This window comes from Zootoca vivipara, chromosome 7 (assembly GCF_965207765.1).
Source record: "Zootoca vivipara chromosome 7, rZooViv2.hap1.1, whole genome shotgun sequence".
Classification (NCBI taxonomy): Eukaryota; Metazoa; Chordata; class Lepidosauria; order Squamata; family Lacertidae; genus Zootoca; species Zootoca vivipara.
In genome coordinates, this window is record NC_142590.1 from 62,110,482 (window position 1) to 62,123,301 (window position 12,820).

A 12,820-nucleotide genomic window follows, 5' to 3' on the forward strand; every position below is an offset into this window, starting at 1 on the left:
GCTATGGCATAGGCCAGTCATGTCTAAAGTCCGGCCCGGGGGTCTAATTGGTTTAATCCAGCCCCTGTGGCAGTTTATTTTCTGGGTTAAAATCCTAAAAAAAGCTCAACAACTTTGGGGTTAACTCTTAAAAAAAGCTCAACAACTTAAAAAAAGACCAACAATGTTGGTCGGCCCTCACGCATGTTCATTTAATCAAATCTGGCCCTCTTTGAAAAAAGTTTGGACACCCCTGGCCTAGGCAGAGCAGGGGATATAAGAGGATGTTCCAGAGTTCTCACTGGGCATGCTTCCACTTCACCTGGGGCGAATCCAGGTTGAAAGCAAGGTGTCTGGCCTCTAACCTGAATGGACCTCATATGACCTCTGGATGCTATTGGCTGTTGGTGGATGCTTAAATCCACTGAGGCCTTGTTGAGTGCTCCAGCTTGCCCATCCTTTGGACACTGACTATGATTGTGTGTGTACCATACATTTAAAGCACATGACGCCTCCCCAAATAATTCTGGAAATTGTAGTTAACCTTTTTCTTTCTTCCATGATCTTCAATGTAGCCATATCAGGCTGCAAATTAGTAAAAGAAAACTACACAAAATCCTAAGCCCGATTGCCCATTCTACATCTGGTTTGCTTCTTAAGAACAGTGTTCATACAATTGACCATTGGGAGGAGGAATTTTATCACACATCTGCACTTGAAGGAAATGTGTTAACATTTTCCTCACCTTGTGGCCATTTGCTACAGACTGTCAGCATTACCTATAGTCGAAAGCACACCATAGTATGTTGCATGGTAGGCAAATGATTGTTTGTAGCCACCCAGAATTACTCTTCTGCTTCAGCTTATTTACACGTTGTTTGCATCAGGTCTTTCAGAATATACAGAAGTTTTCTTTCAACCTTCTTCTTAGACTGTATTTCCCTTCCCTGCTGGGAGGAAGGGAAATAGTTGTAGGGCCCATCCCCCTATCTTCAGGAAGATTTTTTTTTTTTTTTGGACAAACACTCGCTCACATCTGCCAAGTCCTGGCTTGAATTCTTTCCATTGTCTTAAAAACGCAACCACAAATGGGAGAGAATCTCCTGCCAGCTTGACTACTTCTGCTTGCCTAATAGATGGCTCATCCTCCCAGGAAGGCAAAACAACCAAACTCTTAGGTGCCAAACTGTGGGTTGAGTAGGCCTTGCACCCAGCAGGCTAACAAGAGTTAGAAAAGCAGAGGTCAGTTTTGGAAAATCACTGCAAACCATAAAAGGATTAAATCATGTGTAGGAATTCCTGAACTGAATAGGATTTATGCCATATTTTCCCCCCTTAAAAATATTTCTAATCTGCTCGTCATCTGTACATATACCAGGATGATGCATAGCATAAAAGCAAAACCACAGACCCCAGAATGGAATAATTTTGTATGATATGGACTGTGAGGACCCTACCTTGCTGAAACTAAGTAGGTTGGAGTCTGGTCAGTACCTGGATGGGAGGGACATAGGAACAGAGTCAGGCCATTGGTTTGTCTAATTCAGTATTGTTTACACTGATGCGTAGCAGCTCTCCAGGTTTCCGGATGGGGTATTTCCGAGCCCTACCTGGCAGCGGCGGAGCGTATGCCCGCGTTTCCTGGGGCAGATGTGTGGGGTGGGACCCCAAGGGAAGCAGGGCACAGAGGCCACCCTCCCACACGCCACAGTTCAGGGTAGGCAAGGGGCAGGGAAGCTGCTGCCCACTCTCCTCCTGCTCTCTGCCGCCGGGTCAGGCCTGACCCAGCAGTGGAGTTGCTATGGCCAGGGTGCAGCTCAGGAGAGCAGGTGGCAGCCTTGCTGCTCCCTCTCCCCCTGCTCTCCACTGCTGGGCCAGGCCTCACCTGGCAGTGCAGATGGAGCTGTTGCGACAGGGCACACCTCGCTGTGGCTGAGGTGGGATGCTCTCTGCTGCTGTGTCTTATGTGACCCGGCCTCAGAGTTACTGCAGCCAGCCACAAGGTGCCTTGCAGCCAAGGAGGGTGGGTGGCAGCATTTCTCCGCCACGGGGTCACACCTGACCTGGTGATAGAGCTGCTGCTGCTGGGCACGACTTGCCAGGGCCAAGAAGGGTTGCTTTCCGCTGCTGGGTCAGAAGTGGAGCTGTGCCAGGCACAAGTACCACAGCCATGGCACATCTCCTTCTGGCACAGAAACAGGCTCCGATGAAGGAGCCTGCTGTGGGGGTGCTTGTTTGTGCCCCCTCTCAAGATTTCATGTGGGGCCAAGGCACCCGCCCCATGCTATACCTCTGCTACTTGGAGACATTGGGGATTGAACCAGGGACATTTTCTATGCAACACATATGCTCTACTAAAGAGGCACAGCCCTAGACTGCCCAGGAACCACATGCACACTGCCTTGGGTTCCATGGTGGAAGAATGGAAGGATATAAATGTAAGAAAATAAACAAACCACAAAAAATACTCCAATAAAACAAAAGAGGCAAGTTAGCCAAAGAAAAGGTGATGGGTGGAGGGTTGCGATGGGCTGACAAGGTAGAAGAACCGGTTGAAACCGGTTCTTCAAACTTTAGGCAGAAGTTCCAATGGGACCTTTCCCATGGTTTCTTGGCTGGCTGCAGCTTCAGTTTCTCTAAGTTTAAGGTCTGATTGCAAATACATAGGCAGGGAAGAAGAAGGGAGAGAGTTACGCAACAGCTGGAGAATTGCTTGGCTTCAATAAATTCCCAGCAAGTGTGGAGACATAGTGTGGATTACTCCCTTGGTGTGCCCCAGGCCCCCTCCAGACTGATGTCTTATTGTGGATGTCTTTTGCAATATGTTATTAACACAAATAATAGTGCATTAGTAGTGGACTTACTTTGCTTTGCTTTGTTCATCGAGCAGCACGTTATTGCTGTCTGGAGGGACTATAACACAAGAAAAGCAGGACAAAAATAAACCAGAACATTTGTAGTATATAAAGTCTGCAGGAAGTTATGGGATATGCACTGATTGGAAGTGAAGCAATGTGACCGTCCAAACCTTTTTCAAGTGCAAACAGGATTGAAGGCAGGATTACATGTGGATAACTCAATAGCACAAAGAGCACAAAAGAATCACAAATGTTCAGTAAAAAAGGATGACCAGGGTTTATGTGCATCCCAGGCTCTGGGGCCTGGTGGGAGATTGTTGTGGGTTTGAAGCCTGGAGAGCAGGATGATAATGACCATTCCTTCTTTGGGATTCTAAGACCCATGAGTATAAGTGGTCCAGGAACTTCCATCTAGACCAGGGGAAAATAGGAGGGAAATGGCCACTGGCGCTTGTAGGTAAAAAGAAAACTGTCTCCCCCACCTTCTGTTAGAGATTCATTCCCCGTGTTTGCATTAATGGGATTGTTGTCTATCACATGATGGTATATGTTTTCATTCCACAGTGGGAAGTGATGAAGACAGGATGTTTGTGTTACTGTGTTTCCTGAAGTGGGACTATTGTCCTTTGTTCACTCTCTTTGCTGCCTGATGCTAGCGAGAGACGGAGCCATGTTGCAGTGCTCCATGTGTGTTTATATGTAAATAAACATAGATGAGCCAAATGCTGTGCTACTGAGTTCTGTTACGCAATTGCGCAAACTCTGCGGATCCGTATGTGTGCTGATGTCAGTTGGCATCAGTCGCTGTGATGTTTGAGCTGGAGAAAGCTTTTGAAGCTCCCGAACGATCGACCAGGAGGGAGAGAACATGTCAACCCAGTGAATTTCATTTAATTCATAATTTATCTTACCCTCAGGGTTCATCAGTAAACGATGCTATCCTTTCTATGCTGTGTTCTGTTAAGAATGCCACCTTTGACCAAGCGGTCAAGTTAATCAGGAGTTTTAGGAAAGGTGCACTTTTGGCAAAGTGTGATGTGGAAGCTGCCTTCCGCTTACTTCCTGTACATCCACATGATTTTATCTTGCTCGGGTTCCAGTTGAATGGAGCTCATTATGTGGATAAGGCTATGCCTATGGGCTGTTCTATATCTTGCGCAGCTTTCGAAGCGGAGTCTGGATTTGGACACAGGCTCGGATTTCCCAACCACGTGCGCGTCTCCTGGGTGTCCAGACGAGGAATGCCTTGGGCTTCTCCCAAGTGGTGCGGGCGAAGGTGTCTGCGGAGGCATGCCTGCGGTGGTGGTGGTGCAGCTGGGCATAATGTCCGGAAGCCCCTGGCTGAGTTTGCGGTCCCGCATGCAGGAGGACTTTGAAGAGTTGAAGGCGGCTCTTCCTTGACTCAGAATTTGTCACTGATGGCAGTGACGTGTGTGGCGAGTTAACCAATGCCTAGCTGCCACCAAGAGGGCCCAGATGAGTGTCCAGAGCACGGTGGCCAAAAAGGTTCTGGCCTTGGGCAGCGATGGTGAGCCGTCACCCGGGCATTACCTTCCATGATGTGTCCCTTTACAGGCTTGATGGGGTTCATCTGTTTGTGATTGGGAATGATTTGTGGCTGACCTCCGTGTCAGTGGGGTTAAGAGATTGGTTACAGGTGTGAGTGGTTGGTGGCGTGCACGGGTACTGGTTCAGGTGATAGGGATGGGAGAACGCTCTCGCCATCCCTATGTGAAGGGTATTCCATTAAAGGAATCCAGGGACTCAAATGGTTTGGTCAACCCCTGTGAGGGGGTTGTGCCCATGCCTGAGTCCAGTGGGACATCTGGGTGGTGGACATAGCCTGTTCCCGGCTTTCCGCCTATCCAGGTGTTCACCCTTGGCTGACCTATGCTGGTGCCCTGGGTCAGCGCTACCTGCAAAGGGTGCAGGGAGCTAGTCGAACCAGAGCCCATGCAACCACTCACTTTCTGTAATCAATAAAGTTGTGGCCTAAATTCTGCCAAAAACCAAACCAAAATTTGAGTCATGTGTGAATTTATTTAGGGGGGAGGTTTCTGGGTCTGAACATGCAAATAACCCTAGGAACTGACGTTTGTTAAATGCGCAGGGAATTGTAACTGGTAGGACTTTAAAGAGACAGGCATGGTTTCCAGGCTGCGATCTCGCTCAGCTTTCTTTTGATAGGAACAAACACACTTCTCTGTTTCTCTTGGGGCTGTCTCCTTCGAGGCTAAAGTTTGCTCTTTGACAGCATTGTCAAGGGCTTTTGTCATGTTGTAAACAGATGCTGGCAACTGGCCTGAGGCCAAATATTTTCTGCGCTTCCAGCCTTGAGGCACAGAGGGAAAGAAGAGCTGTATCTACCAGCCCCCTACCCAACCTTGGAGCTTCTTAATTGCTGAGCTCAGCATTTTGTCGACCAGGGAGAAAATGTTCAGATAAAAGAGCTGGTTTCGTTCCCAGTCAGGGATCCAGACTCATTGCTCTGCAGCTTAATCCAGCCTTCTTATTAGAGCTGCTGCAAAGCTCTATTCCTTCAAATGAATTCTTTAGCAAGTTACCTTCTGCTTGGCCAGGAAAAGGCGGCTGTTTGTGGGGCTGTTCTCTTCAGTGATGAGCTGGTGGCTAAAGCAGTGGCTCACAATGCTTTTAATATGGATAGACAGAAAAAGAAAAAAGGCTGGTGCTTTTTTCGTCTGTCAGTTCCCAGTAGAAGTCAGCCGTTCATTAGCACTGTGTGCTACACTGCCACTTCTGAGTCATTGGCACCCACACTCAAAGGTTCTTGTGACCCATTATGGTGGAAATAATTGGTCTACTGCTGGCACCTTCAATGTAGTTGGAAATTGCTAATTGAGCTCCCTACATGCAGGAATACTGACACAAGCAACTAGGGCATGACTTTGCAATGCGGGGCAAGGGGAGGTGGGGGAATTAACGAGGAAAAAAGAAAATGGGACACGAAGTAGCATGGATTCACCATAATTTGGTTATGGCAGATTTTAATCAGATGGTCTGGAGAACCTCAGCCCCAAGGGTCAAATGTAGCCCTCAAAGCCTCTCTGTCTTGCCCTTGGGACTCTCTCCAAGCCACACCCATCTTTGGCCTTCATTGAATGTCTTTTGCCTGTCTGGAATGTGTCCTTGAACTGTGATAAAGGCTGTCTCAATGAAAAGTTCCCCCTTAAAGTTCAGAACTTAACAAGCTGCCATAAGTGTTGCACGTACTGACTGGACTTCTTAAACATGTCTACAGTGACCTCTTGTGGCTGATGACTTTAGGAGTTTGATTACTTCTATCTTTTAATTCTTGGAGCAATGGCATTGTTGGAAGCATAAACTATCATTCAGGCAGGGCTGGTAATCTTAATGGCTTCAGTCCTGGATAGCCTAAGGGCTGCCTTCTTCTATGTGTTCCTTCTTGCATGCTCCAATCAGCACCCCTGACCTCATTCCAGTTCTCTTCATCTCATGAGCCATGGTTCACACAACCAGGGTTAGGGTATTTTCTGAATTACTGCTCACCAGCAGGTGTCTTGCCAAGCAAGCTGCTCCATCACTTTATGGTTCTAGGCAGCTGGTAAAGAGGTGGCTTAAATAAAAAAAGTCTGTTTTTCTGTCTGGTGCTGAGCGGCATTAGAATTATTACTATGCTATTTCTTCTTGTGGCTTTCATGGTTGGGATTAACATGGGGGCTGTTTTAATTTGAAATATTGTTTTGGGACTGGGATTTTTTCGCTGGCTTGAGTTCCTTGGGGAGTAGGGTATACATTTAAAAAATAAATATATAACCACATGTGACATGAACAACTTATAGTTCGTTTATACTAATATTTCCCATAGCTTTGCTGGAAAATAACAGGAATCCCTGTGGCACCTTAAAAGGCTAACATTAGCTTTTTGTGACATTAGCTTTTATGAATGCAGTCTGCTTCATCAGATGCTTGAAATGTAATCCTGAAGCATATATATATATATATATATATATATATATATATATATATATATACAGCAGTGGAGGAAATGTAAAGGAATGGCTGCAGAGGGAAAGGGTACATGGCCACCCTTCTGGAAGCTGCCAAACAATGTCATTCTAGGAAGTATTAATCATACTGTGTGTACACAGGACTCCAGTTGACTTGTTTATTCAGTATTTGTCCTGATTTGCTTGTGCTAAGCTTATGTACTAGTTAGACCATGACTAGTCTTTGTTCAACAATTGTTCCATTTATCCTGCATTCATTCTGGTTAGCTTGGATCCTGATTTGTTAACACCTCTTCCCATTAATTGTTTGTTCACCTCATACTTTTCAGTGCATTTCCCCACCACTTTCCAAACATCAGCACGGCACACGCGCACAGCAGCCATGGAATTTTGAGGGGGCCTGGCCCCCTCCTCGATTTCAACAATTTTGGTGCTTCCCTAAAAAATAAAAAAATCAACAACAGCTTTGCAGGTGTCAGGAATTTTACTTTTTGAATTATGGTAACCCTAGCCCATATTGTGTACATAGGCTCAGGTCTGGCTCTGAAGGATTGCCTTGGGTTGCTAGCATCCTGCTTTTGAAACTTTTCCCTTGTAGTCTTCAAAACCATATAAATCATAAATGGCTGTCTGTGGGCATTGCTGCAGAAGTGTGAAATAGGGTGGGTGGGGATGGGACAGGGAAGAAAAGAGCTGTGCCGGCAGTGCCTTCCAAAGAAATCTTTGCTTAGTAAATTGCTCACACTTTCATCCAGCAAACCTAGCTCAGCAATCAAAGGCATAGTGGGTGAGGGAGGGAGGGTGGGTGTGATTGGGGAGGGAATTGCAACCTATTTAGATCTTTCTCATGAATATCTTAACACGCAGCAGGGGAACTAATCACGTGATATTAACATTTAAATTAACTGGACCTACAGAAGTCAGCAGCAGGAGAGAGAGAGCCTTTTGCTCGTCAAACTAGGCGCTCGCACGCAGTCCCATCAAATACACATGCACTGGGCAATTTAAAATGTGCATGCCATTTAAAGGAATAAATGTGCACAAGTAAGCAATGATCTGCATCTTTGCTCCCCTCCATCACCTGCTCACTCTGGAAGAGCAGCAGACGGACAATGCAGGAAGCAGCCAGGAAGGAAGCAATGGTATGAATGGCCGGGCTGCTGTCACTCCTGCCCCCTGTTCCTCAGCATTTTCTGCATGCAGCTACCATGAGGAAGCAAAATGCACAAGACTTTATGGCTACAATAAAAGGCCATGGGTTGTGTTTGCACCCTTTGCTACTGAACGACATGACAGAAACATGGGTGGTGGTTTCTTTCAGCAGTTGGTAACTGCCAGGGAAGCAGGGCACAAAGGCACACTTCCATGTCATTCATGTTTACATCCAGGCCGGACTCCAGACCCCTCTGCATGGGTGAAGGGCTTGACCAGGATAATCAGGCTGTTTCACCTCCTCTGTAGGCTTTGTGATCTGCTGTTCCTTTAAATTGATGCGACGAACCCTTCGTTTTGGCCTAAGGGCCACATTTTGTTCTAGGCAACTTCCCAAGGGCCACAATCCAGGACTGAGCAGAGCCAGATACAAGAGTGAGCAGATCAATGAATGTAAAATTCAGCTTTGTACAAGGGAGGAAGTGGGGGGTATAAATGGGAAAATGAATGGATGGATGGATGATACTGTTGCTGTTGAGTTCCTGTGAGTTACTTTAAGGCTAAAAACAGAGCAGATCTTGTTCTCCCTTCACCTACCACATTGCCAGTCACAGGGAAGAGATGCAGTGGCTGTCCTGGACGTGGAAGAAGTTTTCTCAGGTGGCAGCCCTACCTTAATCCGCTGAAAGGGTTGAGTATGGCTGGTTACCAGGAATATCCTGTTCCATCCACCATCTTGGAATCTTGGTATTAACCAGAGGAAAGTCCAGTTCCATGTGTGTGTGTGTGTGTGTGTGTGTGTGTATTCTATTCTATTCTATTCTATTCTATTCTATTCTATTCTATTCTATTCTATTCTATTCTATTCTCTGTGTGTGTGTGTCTGTGTATGCACGCGGGTGGCAATGTGGGTTAAACCACAGAGCCTAGGGCTTACCGATCAGAAGGTTGGCGGTTCGAATCCCCGTGACGGGGTGAGCTCCCGTTGCTCGGTCCCAGCTCCTGCCATCCTAGCAGTTCGAAAGCACGTCAAAGTGCAAGTAGATAAATAGGGACCGCTACAGCGGGAAGGTAAGCGTTGTTTCCGTGTGCTGCTCTGGTTCACCAGAAGCGGCTTTGTCATGCTGGCCACATGACCTGGAAGCTGTACGCCAGCTCCCTCGGCCAATAATGCGAGATAAGCGCGCAACCCCAGAGTCGGTCACGACTGGACCTAATGGTCAGGGGTCCCTTTACACTCTCTCTCTCTCTCTCTCTCTCTCTCTCTCTCTCTCTCTCTCTCTATATATATATATATATATATATATATGCGTGCACACATCATACTTTCTCAGCATTTCCAGACACTCATAGTATCCTAATATCCCATAACAGTTGCAGTCTGACCCTGGGTTATGTTAGTTATATTTTGATTCATTTTTACATTTATACGCCACCCTTACTCCATGGAGCTACCCTCTCCCTTTTTAATTTCTACAACATTTCTATGAGATAGGTTAAGCTAAGAGACAATGACTGGCCCAAGGCCCAGGACTTGAACCCTGGTCTCCCAGGTCTTAAGCCAATACTCTAACCACTACACCACACTGGCTCTTAAGCTGGTGATGAGCGACAAACTGCAGTTGCTTACTTTGACTGTTCCTTTAGCTCAGGGAAACTGGTGGTTCTCTGGATGTTGTTGGACTCAATCTCCCATCAATCCTATCTAGCATGGTCAATGGTTATGGATGAAGGGAGGAGTTGTCCAACAATCTTCTACAGGAACACAGGTTCCCCATCCTTGTGTTAGCTTCTTGTGTGAAGTGCAATGAATTTTTCTCCTGGCTATTATCTCCTCCCTTTCTTTTAGAGAAACCACAGGGTTAGCACAGGGAGATTACCATTCTCTGACAGGAATAATAGAATTGTAGTGTTGGAAGGAACCCCAAGGGTCATCTAGTCCAACCCCTGCAGTGCAGGAATCCTGCCCACAGTTATCCTTGGGTGGGTTCGAACCAGCAACCTTCTGGTTAACAGCTGGAGGCACTAACCCATTGCACCACAGGACATGGGCTTTCTTATTTCTAAGATTATTTTTTTCTTTTGCTCTGTCTCTCAGACAAATTCCTTCTAATAATATTTTTCATCTGGCAAACAGCAATTTTCTATAATTTCCCCTTAACACAATTTCTGCCATATTCCACATAATATTCAGAAAGTGTAATCTAACACTGCTCTGTTGGCATGGCAACAGGGCAGGTAGAGCACCTTGAGACACATGGGGAATATTGCTTTCCATCCCTTCACCTTTTGTATATTTTAACAAACTGGATATGAAGCTGCATTCCTGACTCTCACCGATGGGCCAAAGAGGGGAAGGTTATTTGATTACCTTGCAGATACTTCAAAGCACTGTCCATGCCAAGCAGAGTGCCATGCTTATACTTCTGACATTTTCATTGTGCACAGTAGTTGGCTGATTTGTTAAATGCTTTGATTGAAAACATTTTGAGCAATTAATCCCACTCACGCCTATAAATCAAACAGCAGGCGAACTGAATGTTTGAAACCTTATTTTTTAACTTTTATTTGAATATTTGTTCAATTTCATTAACTACCCGTTTCAAACATGACCACAGATTTTCATTTACCAGCGATCAAATCATTGAAAGTATTCCATACAGTCTGTTACAAATTTGCATCACTTTTCACATCTTTTATTTATTTATTTCATCAACTTTTTATACACTGCTTGTAGAAAGCCTCAAAGCGATTGAGAAATGTTAGAACAGTAGAATCAAGAAAAAAAACCACAACCATAACTTTAAAACATACAAAAGTTAAAATACTAAAGCAGATTAAAATTGCCTCAAGCAACTGGATAGGATTGTCTAAACAAGAATGTTTTTAGCAGGCACCAAAGAGAATACAGTGACCGTCTCAAGAGGCACCCCTTTTAGAGCTACTGACCATATACAGTGGTGCCTCGCTAGACGAATTTAATTCATTCCACGGGTCTTTTCTTATAACGAAAAATTTGTCTAGCGAATCCCATAGGAATGCATTGAAAAAAAATTTCCCCCCCATAGGAACGCATTAATTGAATTTCAATGCATTCCTATGGGAAACCGCGATTTGCTAGATGAATTTTTCGTAAAACGAATTCTTCTAGTGAGGCAACCTCCACTCGAAAAATCCATTCGTTAAGCGGAAATTTTGTTAAGCAGGGCATTCGTTAAGCGAGGCACCACTGTAGCAGAAATGAGTTTTAACAAGTGGGACTTGCAACAAAATGATGCAGTGGAGTGCTCCTGTTCAGGGTTCCAACTATTAATCCAGCCAATGCTAGAATATTCCATTCCATTCCATTCCACCTCCCACCCCCCATATCCTCTTTCATTTCCCATCCTCCCTCTCGCAAAAGTCAGTCTGCCTTCCCTGGTCACTGAGAACTTCAGTGCTGTAATGCTTGAGATACCTTTGTGGTTATTATCCCTCCCCACATATTTAGTGTTTCCTAGGGCTGTCATGCGTCTGGGACGTCCTGGACATATCCAGGATTCATCCATCGGAAATAGCGTCCGAGCGGAATTTCCAAAAATCACTAAAAATGTTTGGGAAAGCCCAGGCGTGTGGAAGTATTGATATATATTTTTTGGAGATTTTCTTTAAAAGAAATAGCTCAAAAACTATGGTAACCCTAGCATTTCCCCATAAATATAATTTGTACTTTTGAAAAGGAAAAGGCAGCAAATGCATCTTGCATCACTTCCCAAAACATATTGAGGCCTGGACATTGACAGATGTGCCGGAAATGAAAGTTCCAGAAAGACACCTCTATAATAACTTGCCTTGGGCCTGTGGCAATATAGCTGGTAAAGTGTTTGCGTTAAAACAGTGGACTGATCTCTGTAAATTCTCTTTGAGTCCTTGGGATCACCAGGTAGAGGATAAAAGCAAGCTTAGAGAATATAATCCCTGGTCAATCGATGGATGCAAAAGAATAAATAAAGTCAAGGCACTAAATAAACTTCATGTATTTCTGTAGCGTGGTTTGTGAAAATGTTTACTTTACAAAGATGAAGTTGAGGGCCTGTGGTCAGTAGAATATATAAAAATGACCAAACAATCTTTTTTTTAATAAACATTTTTATTAGATTTTCCAATTTAAACATCTAATCCATTTTCAAATTATACAAATTATGCAAATATCAATTAAACAATTAATCCAAATGTTCTGCCAAATTATACTAATTTAAATTTGACTTCCCATGCTTCAGACTCAGAAAGCCTAGTCCTCAGACTCAGAAAGCCTACAGTCACTGCTTTCTAATCAATAAAATCCAGATCTTATCCTATAATCTGTTAAAATCCTTCTATCTTCTTTCAAGCCCCTGAGTTTTTTTCAAGCAAGCAAGTTTAACCAAACCAATATGTTTCTGTGTGAATTTATGCCTATGATTCCTCTATAAATTAGCACTGTCTCTTCGCAAAAAATGACCAAACAATCTGATGTGAATTCCTAACACTGAAATGCAGACACTTGTATACAGGGCCGTCTCAAGCCAGTCGGGCGCCCTGGCACCGTGGTGTGGAGATTGCTCCGGCGCCCCCGCCCTGGTGGGCGGGCGCAGTGTGCAGCATGGCTTCCGCGCAGCTTTGCCGCACAGCGCCCTCCCGCCGGCCCAGTGCCCTGGCGCCCCGCACCACCGAGACTACCCCTAGAGCCGGGCCTGCTTGTATATGTCACATCAATGCTGGCTGGCCTGTTAGAATGAATGGGGTGCTGCCCAAAAAACCTCAGTTTGCTCTCAGCCAGCCCTCACCTGCCTGCCTCCTCGCTTACTTACAACCAGGGCTTTT